The 16,873-nt window shown below is 45.2% G+C and overlaps 1 protein-coding gene across 1 annotated transcript in view; it reads left to right on the forward strand.

Moving 5' to 3' along the window:
- Window positions 1-1,128: 1,128 nt before the first annotated feature.
- Window positions 1,129-16,873, forward strand: part of PHF20 (PHD finger protein 20) — a 133,221-nt gene continuing 117,476 nt past the window's right edge. The window contains exons 1-2 of the mRNA XM_082858219.1: window positions 1,129-1,161; window positions 4,922-5,005. The gene's annotated coding sequence lies outside the window, so the exon portion shown is untranslated. The remainder of the gene's footprint in view (window positions 1,162-4,921; window positions 5,006-16,873) is intronic.

The raw sequence follows: 16,873 nt of genomic DNA on the forward strand, positions 1-16,873 counted from the left end.
CTGAAAGCTGCTAAAGGGTTGGTTTTGTAAAAAGCAACAGCCTAGTCAATGGCCCAGTGCCTGCACAGAGCTTGGAGAGAACCATAGAAATGATAGCAAGTCAATGTAGCCAGAGAAATAGCAAGGGTGGAGGATGTGATGGAGAGATTGGTTGTTCTAAGCAGGGCAGTGACATGATTACATTTACATTTAAAAAGTGCAATCTAGCTGCCCTGTTTTTCCAAAGTAAAATAAAGTCATTATTGCCTTCCTAAATAACAAATGTTAAGCATTCCTCTTTGGAACTTCCCAAGTCCCACTGGGAAAACATCTCAGACACTTGGGGGTGGCTGCAACTCCGACCTGGTCCCCTGAGGCAGAATACTGCTCCTCTCCACACCAGCAATTGGAATCCCTTCGTAGGAGCTAATGAAGTGAAGCGGAGTGGGGGGGGGGGGGATGAGTGCAAAGGCCCTGAGGCGGAAAGGAACCTGGCTTGTTTGAGGACTTGAAGGATGCTGAGAACTGAGAATGTGGGGGAGCTGAATGCGTGCCAATGTGAGAGAGGAAAGTTAGGTACAGACTCTGAAGAGCCTGGCACACAGTGAAGATTTAGATCTTAATCTGAAGAACAGCGGGCAACGGGCTTTGAGCAGGGGATGGCTGTGAATATAGTTGCGTTTTGAAAAGCTCCCGCTGTCTGAGTGTGAATGGATTGGAAGAGGAAAGAGTAATTGGGTGGAGAGGACAACCATCATCTAGGAGAGAGGTGATGGTGGACTAGACTGGAGTGCTGGCAGCAGGATACAGAGAAGTAGGAGGCTTCGAGATGCATTCAGGAGGCAAAATTAACAGGTGATGGATAGTGTCCAGTCCTGGCCTTCGTGTGATCACAGTGGATACGAGTGAGAGGGGACTTCGTGCTCCGGACCCGAGAGAAGGCCTGTTCCCGCGCGTCAGGGCAGTGGGCGTGTCCCGCCCGAGCCGTCGCCACGGTGATCGTGTGGGGCGGGGCCGAGGGCGGGGCAGCTGAGGCGCTGCGTCACTCGGTGGAGTCGATGGTGCGTGTGTATGGGGGGCGGGGGATACGCTGGGCGCGTCCCCGGGGTCACGTGGTGCGCAGCACGCAGAGTCCTTCAGTCGGTTGGACCCGGAGCGGAGCAGCCGGAGCGGGGCTGTGAGGTGAGCTCGCGGCAAGGCGCGGCGAGGTGAAGCCGTCTGGCTGGGGCAGGGTCGGGTCGGGCCGGGCCCGCGTCGCGCGCGTGCCGTGCTGGCGGGATCGGTGACGGACGCCACCACTGCTCCGGTCTCCTACCCGGCCCCGCTCCCCGCCTGGCCCGGCTCGCCCAGCCCGGAGGGAGGCCCGGGGACCGCTGCTGAGAGCGTGGCGGGCGTGCGGGCGGCGCCCAATCCCTAGGGCTGCCCGCAGGAGTGACGGTGGCTGCGACCAATCAGCGACTCCCGAGGGGGCTGGGCCGCGGGGTGCGGGGCCCGGGGCGCGGAACGGGCCGTGTTGGGGGTGGGGTGTAAGCGCTAGGGCCGGAGCCTGAGCTGTGTGGCCCTCGAGAGCTCCACAAGCAGCCCCTGCAGTTGCCTTGTGCTTTGGGAACGCGTTTTCTTTTACTGACTCTTTTATCCTATTCTGGGGAGCACACCCCTTTCTCAAGCGCCAGACTATGGGAGTGTCCCCTTTCTCTATAGTTTTTAGAAAATGTGGTCGGTGCACCCCGTTTCTTAAGCTCCAGCCCTGGGATGTTATGTAAATTTCCAAAGCCCGCCCAACTAAGGATGTATCCCTTGACCCACGACCCCCAAACTGGGAGGACACTACCTTTTCGAGCCTCCAGTCTGAGTAAGCATCCCCTTTCAAATTTTGGGGTTCTTCCCATTAGCGAGTCTTAAATCTGGGGTCCAATAACCAAAGTTTTTTTGGTACTTATATTCGAACAAAATCGAGGAAGAATTCCCTTTTCCAGGCCCCAAATCTGGCAACGTGCTTTCCAGAATTTCTTAAATTTAGGGGCCAGTTCCTTTCCCTGCTCTTTCAAAATCTGGGAGTGCACCTCATTTCCAGAGTCTACCGAAAATGAGATCCAAATCCTGAAATTTTAGGATACGTATTTGTATTTACACAAGGAAATTCACTACTTTTTCCAGTCACTGTATTCTTGCGGTTGCACCGTTTTTCATGAGTTCTCTAAGTCCGACCACCTTATTTCCTGGGGGAGACTTTTCATATCTGAAAGTGTATTTGTTTCCTGTGCCCTCCAGATGTACAGCATGCACTACTTTTGGTTACACAATTCTCAGGGTGCAGCAACCTTCCTGGTGCTTGTTAAATCTGGGACGGCGCACCTTTTTTCTGAGTTTGTTCATTTCCATACGATGGTACAAGGTTCTTGAGCTTTTTTGCCATCCAAGATATTTTCTTTCCTCAGCTTCCTTCCCTCTTTGGAACCCCTTTTCCCTTTAGGTGCTCTCCCTGTCAGAGCAGTGCACCTATGTCCTCTTCCTTCCTCTGGTGAATAAATATCTTCAGCACCACACTTTCTCTGCTTCTGGGGCCTTTTTTCTGTGCACACTTCCTAGTCTTACCTCCTGAAGTCCCCTCCCCCTAGGGGAGGATCTCCCCGCCCATCCTAAAGGGGATGCCTGCATGTTGTCTCCCATGTGTCTCCTTTATCTTTTACTTTTCTGCTAACAGGAGCTCTTTTCTCTTGGCTTGCCCTATCCCCGGGCATTTTTCTGGTTTCTTTCTTTCTTTGGACACTGCTCTGCTTATTGGTGGCTGTAAAGATTTTCCCTTTTCCTCCCCTTGCTCTGGAAGTGGCTTCAAGTCCAGGGCTGCTTGACTCCCCAGCGCTGGATTTAAACTGGAAAGGAATCCCCTTGCATTTCTTTGGTTATTCACAGCGTTCTTAATCCTCCTGGTGGTTTGCTTCCTATAAGATTCTGGTTAAATGGGTACTGTTTTCTCCTTTGCTTTATTTCCCTTCGTTGGAAAAAAACAAAACCAAAAAACCCTCAAGAGATTCTTTAGTCTTGCTTCCAACTCATAGGCTTCCTCCCTACATTGGCTTTTTTCCTTCCTTTTATCAAGAAAGGAGGTCATTTGGAGGAATCTCTTGGTCACTCTTTTTTTGTTGTTGTTTCTGGGGGAGAAGTGGGAGATGGATATTTACCTCTCCCCGTAATCCTCTCACTTATCTGCCAAGCCTTGCCCCCAACCCCCTCCTTAAAATCTGCAAATGTCTGAGACCTCTCCTCTCCTAAGAGCCTCTCAGTAGGTTCTTTCTTTTGTATTTCCCTCTGTCTTTCCAGATCTTACTCAGGGCTTCTCAGCGGGAACGAACCAGATTAATTTCTCCACAGCTGGAATCTCAAGTGCTTATGGGATAATGACACCTCTGACCTTTCTCCCTTTCGGGAAGTACTTGAGTGTGCAGCTGTATGAGGCCTCAGTGCGGGAGAGAGTTTGAGCCCGAGAAGCTACCCTGGCAGGACAAGGCAGAAAAATACTGCATTTTCAGGACCACGTCCTTCTGAATCTCATTTGAAGATTGGATGTTTGCCAAGCACCTGCTTCTTAGGGATGCTGGGGGATTTAATGATACTCCTAGGAACCTGTAGGAATTAATGGGGCTTGTGGTGAAGTGCTCTGAACTCAGTGTTGGAACTTGAATAAAATGAATCATTATTGTATTTTCAGAACAACTAAGCTGTTTTAAATTTCATGTGCATGAAAATGCTAGAACTGTGTTATTTCAGGAAGTGAAATGGATCCCACATTTATATCATGTGGTCATTAGTAAGTACCAAATTCATTAAAAAGCGTTGGAGGTCTGTCTGAGCAGTACCTAATAAAATATGGTATACAGAAAGTGAACAGGTACTTTGTCTCTTATTTGCCTGTTTGGTACTCTATCTGTGTAGTGCTATATATATAGTCCACCCTTAAAGTATTCTGCACCAGTGCTGCTCAAACTTGAATGTGCAAATAAATCACCTGGGGTGGGGAGTGTCTTGCTAAAATGCTGATTCTAATCCAGTAGGTTTAGGGTGGGGCCTGAGTATATTCTTTTCTAATTCCCAGGTGGTGTTAATATTACTGAACTAAACTTTGAGTAGTTAGGTTCTGTGCACAAAGTTAAAGATTTCTCTTTGAAAATAGGAAGGTGGTGGTTAGCTTTAAGCTGGGGCATTATTTTCCATTCTCTCTTTATCTAGACGCGCACTCCTTAGAGTTTGTACAAGTCCCCTTTGGAGGACTACTCTTTATATTCATTTGTAGTTATTCTAGCATTAAACTTTTAAAATCACGGCTGGAACTTCTCCAGGAGTTTGATTCCTATGTATTTTGTCAAATTTAAATGCTTAACTATTTCTTGGGACTTCCCTGGGGGCGCAATGGTTAAGAATCTGCCTGCCAATGCAGGGGACATGGGTTCGAGCCCTGGTCTGGGAAGATCCCACATGCCGCGGAGCAACTAAGCCTGCGTGCCACAACTACTGAGCCTGCGTGCCACAACTACTGAGCCCACACGCCACAACTACTGAAGCCTGCGTGCCTAGAGCTCATTCCCTGCATCAAGAGAAGCCACTGCAATGAGAAGCCTGTGCACTGCAACGAAAAGTAGCCCCCGCTCGCTGCAACTAGAGAAAGCCCGTGCGCAGCAATGAAGACCCAACACAGCCAAAAACAAATAAATAAACAAATTTATGTAATAAATAAATAAATAAATAAATGCTTAACTATTTCTTGATTAAAGGTAAACATAACTCTTGACATAAAATCATTCTAGTAAATCCTATGTAGTAATCAGCCAGCTTGCCTCTCTGGTTCCTCATCTATTATCCTACCATGGGTAGTGATTCTGAGATACTCCAAGTCAACAGGGTCACAGATATTGGAATTTCCAAGGAGTCCTTCTTGATTTTCTAGGTCCTGGAAATGGGCCTGGGAGACGCAGGTGCCTGGACCCTGAATGGAAGCTACTGACTTGTCTCTGTATGAAGCTTCACAAAGGTGAATGCTGGTGGGAATATGACATTATTCTTTGGTGGGAATCATGGCTTATGATGCGCTCTCTCCTTTTATATCCACAGCTATTTTTAAGTCTTAGTGGGTTTTTCCTTTCTAAGTGTCTTAGGTCATCTGTACCTATTTCCCTGGCTATATCACCTGTCGTGGACTTTTCCCAGCATGATCCTATTCTGGGCCCTAATCAGGACAAACCTGAATGACTAGACTATTTTGTGTCCTGGTCCTCTCCCTTCCCCCCATCCCTCACATGAGTGTCAGATAGATCCTCTTCAGTAACGGATTTGATCTGGATTTGGCACTAGTCCCAGCTCTTCCACTCACTGTGAGACCTCAGGCAAGTTACTTAATACTACTGGACCTCATTCTCCCCATTTGTAAGGTGAGGGGCTGATTATCTCCAAGGTCTACCCTGCTCTGAGCCTTTGTTCGTGCCTCGCTTAGAAACCCAGTGTCTGTGGGAGCTTGTAGCAGATCTGATTTCCTTCACGTGCTCTTTTGGGCATGCTGCCAATCATTTCCATGTCCGAGTCACTTCTGCCACTGCCTCTTTTCTAGCCGAGGCATCCACCTTGTCTTCACACCCAGCTTCAGCATTCTTCTGCCTCCGTGTTCTCTGCCATTTCCATGCTTTATTTCATTCAAAACTGTCTAAGCTTCTCAAAGAAGTCTTCCTTGAATTCTCCATTCAACGTTAGCTACTTCCCTGAATCACTAAGAGGGAGTCTGTAGTTGACATGCAATTTTGTTTATTTGCAAGTTCCCTTATCTGAGGTGTATTTTAAAAATGTTTTTCCCTCCTCCTCACCCCAGCTTTCTTTTTTGCTTTGAATTAGCAGAGTAGGTAGAATTAAATTTAAAAATGAAGCAGGTAGTTTGCCTTTTGCTGGAGTTTGGGGAAAATGAATGTAATGCTTTTAGCCATCTTGTCTCAAGGTCTCAAGGAAATCAGCTAGCTGGTTCTTCACCCTGGATTTTTTTTTTTTTTTGCTGTATGTGGGCCTCTCACCGTTGTGGCCTCTCCCGTTGCGGAGCACAGGCTCCAGACGCGCAGGCCCAGCGGCCATGGCTCACGGGCCCAGCCACTCTGCAGCACGCGGGATCCTCCCAGACCAGGGCACGAACCCGCGTCCCCTGCATCGGCAGGCGGACCCTCAACCACTGCGCCACCAGGGAAGCCCCATCCTGGATTTTAAAGGTGCTTAAACACCCTATCAAATTTGAAAGTGTTTCCTAAGTTCAAACTTCATTTATTTAAAACAAATTTATTTTATTTATTTATTTATTTTTGGCTGCATTGGGTCTTTGTTGCTGCGCGTGGGCTTTCTCTAGTTGTGGCGAGCGGGGGCTACTCTTCCCTACTGTGCGTGGGCTTCTTATTGCGGTGGCTTCTCTTGCTGCGGAGCACAGGCTCTAGGCATGTGGGCTTCAGTAGTTGTGGCTCGCAGGCTCTAGAGCGCGGGCTCAGTAGTTGTAGCGCATGGGCCCAGTTGCTCTGCAGCATGTGGGATCTTCCCGGACCAGGGATCGAACCCGTGTCCCCTGCATTGGCAGGTGGATTCTTAACCACTGTGCCACCAGGGAAGTCCCCAAACTTCATTTAAAAATTACTTCTAAATGCTCTTCCTTCTAGGAACACACTCAGCCACAAAACCTGACAAGAAGTTGCTAAGGACAATGATAAGAAATTTAAATTTTAAATAACTTCATCAGTGAGTAAAGCTAACAATTCTTTGAGAGCACCTGCTGATGTTGCTTGGAAATCAGGGATCAAAGATGTATATAACCTAATCCCCCTTCCTCATCTTTCTAGGAAGTGATGGGATGTTTACATGTTTCTTGATAAACCTTTTTTTGTCTTTTTTTTTTTTGATAAACATACTTTAAACCAAAATGTGTGTTTAGTCAGAGCCTCTTTGGTTAGATTGTAAGTTTGGAGAGGGAGGACGCTGTCCCTGTCTTAATTCATCTTAGCAACTGACCTTTACAGGTTATTGATTAACTTTGGGGTAACCTGTTGAAAATTGAAACCTTGATTTGTAATAATGCTGTGACAGCTTTACTAGATCTTGTGCTAGGTATCAACTGTCCTTTGCTTTCTTTGGCCAAATAATGGAAGAGGTGAGCTTTTAGAAATCCCGTAAAATTTTAGCAGCTGGGTATGAGTCACCAAACATAAATAGGGCAGTTGTATGAAAGGGAGGTGGTTCCTGAATCAGTGGACTTAGGGGAAGGAAGAAGAGGAGGGGCCTGGGAAAGGATTTTAAATGATGGTTTTATTTGATAAGAGCTTTTCCCTTGTCAGGAGCATAATCCTAAGATTTTAAAGACTGACTCCCAGGCATCTTAGATGATGTAAGAGGTCTCATCTTGTCCTAGTAGAGACCTGATTTTCAAGAGGTCTCTTTTTCCTGTGGAAAAGGCACATGGCTAGGTGGATTGACGTGCCTTCCTTGCTTATACAGGTGCTGGGATTTATAAGTTGTGGAACCCTAGCCTGGAAATGTGGGCATTTTAGTTAGCATTGTTTGGAGCACTCTATTAGGTCTTATTGAATCTTTACAATTTATCCATTATCTTCATCTAATAGACAGGAAAACTGAGATTAAGTAATTTATTTGTCCAAGGTCATTTGGCTAATGACCCAGGTTGCTTTGCCTGCAAGCCTGGTGCCCTTACATCCTCCTCTCTACAGCTGCCTTACTTTTCTCCCTCAAGGTTTGAATAAGTCACATTAGTCACAATATCAAACAGGTGGCAGCCTGGAATGCAGGACTGAGGCACGGTTGGGAGAAGAAGTGGCCTTGCCACCTCATCTCAGATTCTGTTCCTGACCATGTAAACATCTCTTAATTGTAAAAGCCAAACTCTCCCAGCTGAAGCTGCATTTCTCCCCTTCTTTTTTTTTTTTTTTTTTTTTTGGTACGCGGACCTCTCACTGTTGTGACCTCTCCCGTTGCAGAGCACAGGCTCCGGACGCGCAGGCTCAGCGGCCATGGCTCACGGGCCCAGCCGCTCCACGGCATGTGGGATCTTCCCAGACCGGGGCACGAACCCGCGTCCTCTGCATCGGCAGGCGGACTCTCAGCCACTGCGCCACCAGGGAAGCCCATTTCTCCCCTTCTTGAGGCCCCGGTGCATGGCTGGTTTGGTCTGCTTGACAATCTCTAAGTCTCATGGAGTGGTGAATGCTGTCCAAAGTGCTTTGATGAGTAGGACGTCTGTCATACTGTGACCTATATGAGAATTATACATCTGCAATTCAGAAAGGCAAGATAGTTTAAGAGGCCACCTTTCATGTCCAGGCTGCGTGGTATGTGGTGGTGAAGGATCAGAATTTGCAGGCAGAATGCCCGAGTTTGCATTCTAGCATCTGCCACTCTGTTGGGGCTACATGTCACTTGGGCGTGGGGCTCAAACGTCTTGGGACCCTCCCTGTAGCATAGACATTGGAGGCAGACTTCCAGCATGACAAGTTTCTAACGTATCTGGATCTCTGTTTTCTTTCTCAAGTATCATCATAACTACCTCACATCTATCATTGTAAGTATCAGTAAATGTTACCCTTTTCTCTCCATTTCCTAATCTATAAAATGGGAATAAGAAAATCTAATTTATAAGATTATTAAAACTTGGTGAACTGTGAAGAGTTGAGTATATGTTACCATTATTTTGTTTTATTCCTCTTACAAAATGTTTGTAAAATCTCCTATGTTAATTGTTTTTTTATAATTGAAGTATAGTTGATTTACAATGTTGTGTTAATTTCTGCTGTACAGCAGTGATTCAGTTATACATATATATGTATATTCTTCTTTTAATATTCTTTTCCATTATGGTTTATCATAGAATACTGAATATAGTTCTCTGTGCTATACAGTAGGACCTTGTTGTTCAAAGGCCTTATTTTTTTCAATTTTCTAATTTTTTTGGCCACATCTTGCGGGATCTTAGTTCCCGGACCAGGGATCAAACCCGGGGCCCCCTAACCACTGGACTGCCAGGGAATTGCCTCAAAGGCCTTACTTTTAAATGCAGTATAAATAGAGTGGGTTTTGGAGGAGGTCCTGCTTCTCAAATCCCAGCTCTTCCTCCTAGCCAGGTGACCATTGGCAAGTTATTTGCTCTAAGCCTCCTTTCCCTCCTCTGTAAAATGGGATAATACTGCCAACTTCTCTGCATTGTTGGGAATGAAATATTTGTCAAGGATTTAGCCTGTGGTGAAAACTCAGTAAAAGTTAGCCACTTTCTGGTGTTAATAATAAAGACCAGGAACAAAAGTTAATACTTAAAGAATAAGGTAATTAATTGACTTAAATAATTTTTTTTTATCTTTAAAGCCCCATGGGCAGTGAATCAGTTGTAATTTAGGAAAATGTCTTTGGAGGTCCCATGGGGTATTGACTCTATCTCCAAATTGTTTTCCTTTGTAATCTAGTGATGCCTCAATTAAGGAATCCTGTAAGAACAGTTTAGTCAGGTATATTTAAAAAAGGTTCCCTTCCCTAAGAGGAACCCACACAAACACGCCCCAGAGCTGCCTTCCGCCATTTATAGACTGGAGCCCTCCCTGTGACTGAAAACCGAGCACAGCTTTTCTTAGACTCCAGGGGCCTTGCTCCCTGTGCTTTGCCTTCCTCCCCCTTCCCCCATGGAGTGATAACAGTTCCTACATTTACCTGTGGATAGCACTTTTCAAAGAGCCTCCATATGATTGTCTCCTTGAATCCCTACATCCCTTAAGGTGGATGATACAGGTCTCTCTCCTATCTTTCTTCCTTTTTTGGCAATGAGGAAGCTGAGGTTATCTCATTTAACAAGCATCTGACTGCCAAGTAAGGGTGCTGCTTGTTAGTTGCTGGGGATGCGTATGAGGAGTTAAATGCCTGAGGAGAGATAGGCTCAGAAACAGGCAGTTTCAGTGTAGGGTGCTGGGTTGTGGTCCAGATGGCAGGCAAGGCTGCCATGGGCGAATAATGGAGTGGGCCCTGGCCCAGCGCCCTTGGCGAGTGCTGATGGCTGAGCCCAGTCTGAAGGACCAGGCAGAGGAAGCAGCACTGCAGGGAGTCTTGGTGTGTGGGCGGCATGAGAGCTTATTGTGTGCTAGGCTCTGTGCTAAGTAATTTTTATCTTCACAGCACCTGTATGAAGGTATGAAATAGGTACTGGTACTATCCCCATTTTACAGATAAGGAGCCTGAGGCTCAGAAAGGAAATGACTTGTGCAAGGTTATCTGGAAAATGGTGGAGCTGGGGTCCAAACCCAGGCAGTCTCATTTCGGAGTTCTGGCGCATAACCACCATATGCTGCTGGCCCTCTGCTGAGCTTGTTTGCTCCTCTCCTGGTAATCTCCTGTTTCTAACAACCCCCGGTTTGGTTTGGTCATAATGGCTAGCTCACTGATGGCCTTGATGCTGCACTAGTAGTTTGAAGTCTGTTCTGTAGGGGAACTACTGAGCTTTTTTTTTCTTCATTAAAGATATAATTGACATATAACCTGAAGTGTTTTTTTTTTAACAGAGGAGTCTTACGATCAGATTTGTGCTTTAGAAATATTTCTGTAGCAGCATTGATGAAGAGTAGCCACAGTGCAGTAGTTGGCTAGTAAGATTACCTGGGTTCAGCTCCTTGTCCTAGTACTTGGTGGCTTTGTCATTTGGGCAGCTTACTTTCTGAACCTTAGTTTTTGCACCTCTGAAACAGGAATAATAGTAATCCTCATTACAAACCTATGAGGTAGATGCTAAATGAGACGATGTATATGTAAAGCACTTAGAATACTGTATGTCATAAAATAAGCACTCAGAAGTCAGTTTATAAGACAATACTGATTTGGATCTGGGGAGGGTGTGGCTGGAGGTTTTGAGCTCCATTGAGAGTTGTTGCAGTAATCGGATTAGAACTGATGGGGACGTGAACTGGGCAACCACTGGGCAATGGGAGAAACCTAGAAGTAGGTGTGACAAAATGGTGACTGAGAGTGAGATGCAAGGGTGATGCCCATGTTTCTAGCTTGGCACATTGGCCAGTCTTGGAGTCTTAAACTGTGATGGGGAGAAAAGGAGAAGGAACTTGTGAGGATAAGATGATTAGCTCAGTGAAGTTGAGTAATGTGCCAAAGGTCATTTAGCAAATATATTCTGGAGTCAAGCCTGGGCACTCGGCCCTTTCCATTGTTTCTGGGAAGATCCACTGACAATTTATTCTCAGTAATTCGGAATGAACCTGTGTTTGCTGTCTGTCTGAATTTTAATTGTGGAAGGAAAAGGTTGGCTCTTAGAGAAAGTATTTCAAGTATCTGGGAAGAGGGTAAGGGAATTTTTTTGGGGGGCCTTTTTCTTTCTTCCTGCCTCCTTACTTTCCTCCCCTCTTCCCGTTGTTTCCTTCCTTACCCTCTCAAGTGAAAGAGGCTAATTCAGCTCTTTAGTGTGACTTGGGCAAGGACCTGAAGGAGTGGTAATGGTTGGCTTTAGACCCAGTCTTCTTTCTGTGTTGTTGAGGAGAGGATAGTGATGGAGGGGCCCTTGCTCCTACTTGAACCAACTTGTCACTTCCCTAGGACTAAAGATGTGCTCTTTTATGTTCTTTGTATTGGATACTATTTGTTAATATTGCATAATAATATTGACTGTAATCCTTTGTGTCTGATGTCCTTTTTGCTAGTGCTACTACTATCACACAGCCATTTTATCACCAGTATTGAATATTTAGTGTGTACTGTGCTAAGCACTTGACATCCGTTAGCTCGCTTATCCTCAGAATCCCAGGACGTAGGGGTTATTAATCTGCTTTTATAGATGGGCAAACAGAGGGAGGCTCAGTGATTTTTCTCATCTTCACTTAGCCAGCAATGAGTGGAGCCAGGGTTCGCCAGAATCTGAGTCTGAAACCTGTCTGCTCCCATCCCTAAGTACTCCCTGGCCTTCCTCCAAGACAGAACTTTGGCAGAGTCCCCTTGGAAGCTTCGTCCTGTGAGACATAGGTGTCACTGGACCTGCTGATATTGTTTATGCTTTTCTGTAACAGTGGTGAGGGCTGCAGGGAGCATCTCCACCTCCTAGGCTCAGGGCTGTGAGGGGAGGGGAGCTCATTCCTTCCTGAGGCACCTTGCCTCTAGGACTTCCCCTCTACCTAGAATTCTCTTCCTCTGGATCTTCACATGGTTGTCTCCTTGTCATTTATTTATTTTAAAGGTAGATTATCTATCTATCTCCTTGTCATTTATTTATTTATTTTAAAGGTAGGTTTGTTTATTTATTTGTTTGTTTATTTATTTATGGCTGCATTGGGTCTTCACGGGATTTCTCTAGTTGCAGAGAGCCGGGAGTACTCTTGGTTACGGTGTGCAGGCTTCTCATTGCGGTGGCTTCTTTTGTTGTGGAGCATGGTCTCTAGGCGCATGGGCTTCAGTAGTTGTGGCTCGTGGGCTCAGTAGTTGTGGCTCGTGGGCTCTAGAGCGCAGGCTTAGTAGTCGTGGCGCACGGGCTTAGTTGCTCCGCGGCATGTGGGATCTTCCCGGACCAGGGCTCGAACCCCTGTCCCCTGCATTGGCAGGAGGATTGTAACCACTGTGCCACCAGGGAAGTCCCTTTCTTATTATTAAACATGTAAGTTATATCTAGCTTCCCCAGCATCGTATGTAAAGAGCTATTGTTTTTTTCTCATTTTCACAAATGATTTATTTTTATCCTGGACTGTGTCCTTCTGATTGAAATTACTGACTCCAAGTGTAGAAGCAGTTTTACAGCTTGTTCCTTTTTTCCAGATTGAGGTATAAAATGATGGCCATGGTCAGGGCCTCAGGCAGTGGTTCAAGTGTTCCAATTTTCTCATGGCTTAGGTGTTGTCCTTTCTGAAAGATTAAATATTTCTGCTTGCTATATAATGGTGTAATAATTCTGTCACAACATTTGAAAAGCACCCAATTGCTTCATCTTCCTGTATTCAAACTATATTTATGTCTAAAGGCATGAGTATAAGCATAGCATGGACTTTGGTAAGGGAAAGAGGAAGGGCCTTCAAGAAGTGGTTTGTCTACCTCTGGGAAAATCCTGTTACCTGTGATAGGAGACATGTCTCCTGCCTTGGAGGACCTTGAAAGCAGTTAGCCCCTCTGCACCTCGATTTCCTTTCTGTACAATGGGAATATCACATTTAGTCCTAACTACATCATTTGGCAGTTGTGTAGGTCCAGAAAATAGTTTAAGGATGAAGGCCTTTTACATATTTAAATAATCTATTTTTTAAAAATACGAAAAAATATAAAGAAGTAATTCAAAATTAAAATCTTACCAACTAGATAATCCCTGCTGACAATTAAAGTAAAAACAAAGAAGTACATTCTTATTTTTTAATGTATTTTATTTATTTATTTATTTATTTATGGCTGCGTTGGGTCTTCGTTGCTGCGCGTGGGCTTTCTCTGGTTGCGGTGAGCAGTCTTCTCATTGTGGTGGCTTCTTTTTGTTGTGGAGCACAGGCTCTAGGTGTGTGGGCTTCAGTAGTTGTGGCGTGTGGACTCTAGAGCGCAGGCTCAGTAGTTGTGGCGCACGGGCTTAGTTTCTCTGTGGCATGTGAGATCTTCCTGGACCAGGGCTCGAACCTGTGTCCCTCGCATTGGCAGGCAGATTCTTAACCACTGAGCCACCAGGGAAGCCCCAGAAGTACATTCTTAAGGTTAAAAAATTCTAACAACACAGAAGGGTAAAGAATGAGAAGTTAAATTTTCATGCTCTATTCCTTTCATTAAGGGAACTACTTAAAACAGTTATTTTCTTCCTTCCAAGAAATAATTTTATGCATATACTATAATAGATCTGTTTGCATTAAAGAAATAACACCAGACACAGGCCTCTACACCATGCCTGTTTTATTTGACAGTGTATCTTGTAGATGGCTCCATATCAGCATCTACAGATTGCCATTAAAAAAAAATAATTATTTTTGTCTGTGTTGGGTCTTTGTTGCTGTGCGCAGGCTTTCTCTAGTTGCGGCGAGCAGGGGCTAGTCTTTCATTGCGGTGCACAGGCATCTTACTGTGGTGGCTTCTCTTGTTGCAGAGCATGGGCTCTAGGCACACGGGTTTCAGTAGTTGTGGCTCACGGGCTCTAGAGCGCAGGCTCAGTAGTTGTGGCACATGGACCTAGTTGCTCTGTGGCATGTGGGATCTTCCCGGACCAGGGCTCGAACCCGTGACCCCTGCATTGGCAGGCGGATTCTTAACCACTGCACTACCAGAGAAGCCCAGCCATTTTTCCTTTTAATAGATGTACAACATTCCATTATATAGATGGCCATAATTCATTTAACTAGCCCTCTTTTTTAATGGACATTTTAGCTGCAGAAATTATGAAACTATATTGTTTATCCTTACAGGTAATTTGGCAGACTTTGGGGGATGTATCTGTCGGATAAGTTACTGGCAATGGGGACTGCTTGCAGGTATTTGCATTTTTGTAGATAGCGCCAAGTTGCCTCTAGAAAAGATTTTCCAATTTATGCTTCTACCAACAGTGTATAAGCATCGTTTTTTCCTCATCCCTGAAGACACTGGGTATTTTACCTTGAAATTTTTAGTCTGAGAATTGAAAAATTGTTATTTTGATTTGCATTTCCTTTAATTTAGGGTGAGGTTATGTGGATAATATAATATCACATGCTTATTAGACCTTTATATTTTCCCCGCCCCCCCCCCCAAACCTCCCCCTTCCCTGGGAACCTGCCAGTTCTTACACTTGCCCATTTAAAAATAAATAAATTTATTTATTTATTTTTGGCTGTGTTGGGTCTTCGTTGCTGCACGCGGGCTTTCTCTAGTTGCGGCAAGCCGGGGCTACCCTTTGTAGTGGTGCGCCGGCTTCTCACTGTGATGGCTTCTCTTGTTGTGGAGCACAGGCTCTAGGTGCGCAGGCTTCAGTAGTTGTAGCACGCGGGCTCAGTAGTTGTGGCTTGCGGGCTCTAGAGCACAGGCTCAGTAGTTGTGGTGCACAGGCTCAGTTCCTCCATGGCATGTGGGATATTCCTGGACCAGGGATCGAACCCATGTCCCCTGCATTGGCAGGCAGATTCTTAACCACAGCGCCACCAGGGAAGCCCATACACTTTGCCCATAAGTGAGTTGTTTAACTTTTTTCGTTCTTTGTTTGTATGCACTCTTTGTTAATAAAGGAAGTTAGCCCTTTGGTCATATGTGTTGCAGTTATTTTCTCCCAGTTTGTTGTTTGTGAAAGTGCCCTTTAAACTGTGTTACACAGTGTACATTTAAAGTTTTCATTGTCATTGATACAGGGGCATTGACTGCAAATACTGTATTTAAGGAAATAAACTGGGCTCTCTGTCTCCTGTGTAGCAGTGAGCTCACATTGTAGGAAAACTTGTTTAAAAAAAAAATCTTTTTTTTGCCATGCTCCGTAGCTTGCGGGATCTTAGTTCCCTACAGGGATCGAACCCATGCCCCATGCAGTGGAAGCGTGGAGTCCTAACCACTGGACCACCAGGGAGTTCCCTGTAGGGAAATTTGAATGTAAAGGAGTAGTTTGAAGTCCTGCCAAGGTCTTTAAGTGGAATCATTTGTGAATACAGATTGCATCAGATTTTTTCTCATAGTTTTTCTGGATGTCCTTACTAAACATATTTCCTTTTCCTATTCTGGAAGCTAGAGCTTTCTGGTAGAAAAAAACTAAGGCCCTGAAGAATGGGTAAGTTAAAAGCTACAGAATCTTAGCCCTCTGGCCTCTTGAGAAAAATTTGTGTTTAAATGTGAAGCAACGGAGACCCAATGCAGCCAAAAATAAATAAATAACATAAATTTAAAAAAATTTTAAAAACCCCTAAATTTAGGAGTAAAAACGTACTTCTTATGTAATCTTTTTAATTCCTGCTTCTGTCTTGAACTCTTTGTTATTCTTCAGGAGATTTGCCAAATTAAATTGAGACTTTGCGGTGATTGTCCCTCACCTTGCCCTTTGTTAGAGCTCCTTCATCTCTTCTCATATTTGTGTTTGTCTTCCTGGGTGGACTGGAGCTGCAACTGAGTTGGATTTCTGATTCCTGAGTTCCAGCACAGTGCCTTACTGACAGTGCTCACTAATGGTTTGTTGAATGAATAAATGTGAAATTTATAAACAAACTCTGCTATCCCCAGAGGAGTGGAGGGAAGATTTGGGCATGGGTCATAAAAGCCACATTAGTCCTCAGTCTTGTACTGTGTGGTAACAGAGAGTGAAGCTTCAAATAAGTGGCTCAGGGACTTCCCTAGTGGCACAGTGGTTAAGAATCTGCCTGTCAATGCAGGGGACGCGGGTTCGACCCCTGGTCTGGGAAGATCCCACATGCCGCGGAGCAACTAAGCCTGTGCACCACAGCTACTGAGCCTGCGCTCTGGAGCCAGCATGCCACAACTACTGAGCCTGTGTCCCGAAACTAATGAAGCCTGTGTGCGTAACATGCTCTGCAACAAGAAGAAGAAGCCACCGCGATGAGAAGCCCATGCACCGCAACGAAGAGTAGCCCCCACTCCCTGCACAACGCAGCCATAAATAAATAAATAAATAAATAAAACAAATAAGTGGGTCAGAGTTACAGTGAAACAGGTTTCAGTTCATGATAAGGAAGACCTTCGACAATTCAGCCTCAGGAGGAATTGGTTTTCTTGAGCCATTAAGAATAATTTGCTCATTTTCATTCACTGCCTTGTTCCCACACTCCTGTACTTTAATGGAAGGCATCCTAGGGAAGTTGTGTGGTAAAAGAATTAATTCAGAAATCAAGCAGACCTGGGCTTTTGTTCTGGGGCTGGTCACTTAGCACCTGAACCTTAGCCCAATTACTTTAAACCTAATTTCTTTATTTGT

Source organism: Leucopleurus acutus (genome assembly GCF_964270905.1).
Source record: "Leucopleurus acutus genome assembly, chromosome: 16".
In the NCBI taxonomy this organism is placed as follows: domain Eukaryota; kingdom Metazoa; phylum Chordata; class Mammalia; order Artiodactyla; family Delphinidae; genus Leucopleurus; species Leucopleurus acutus.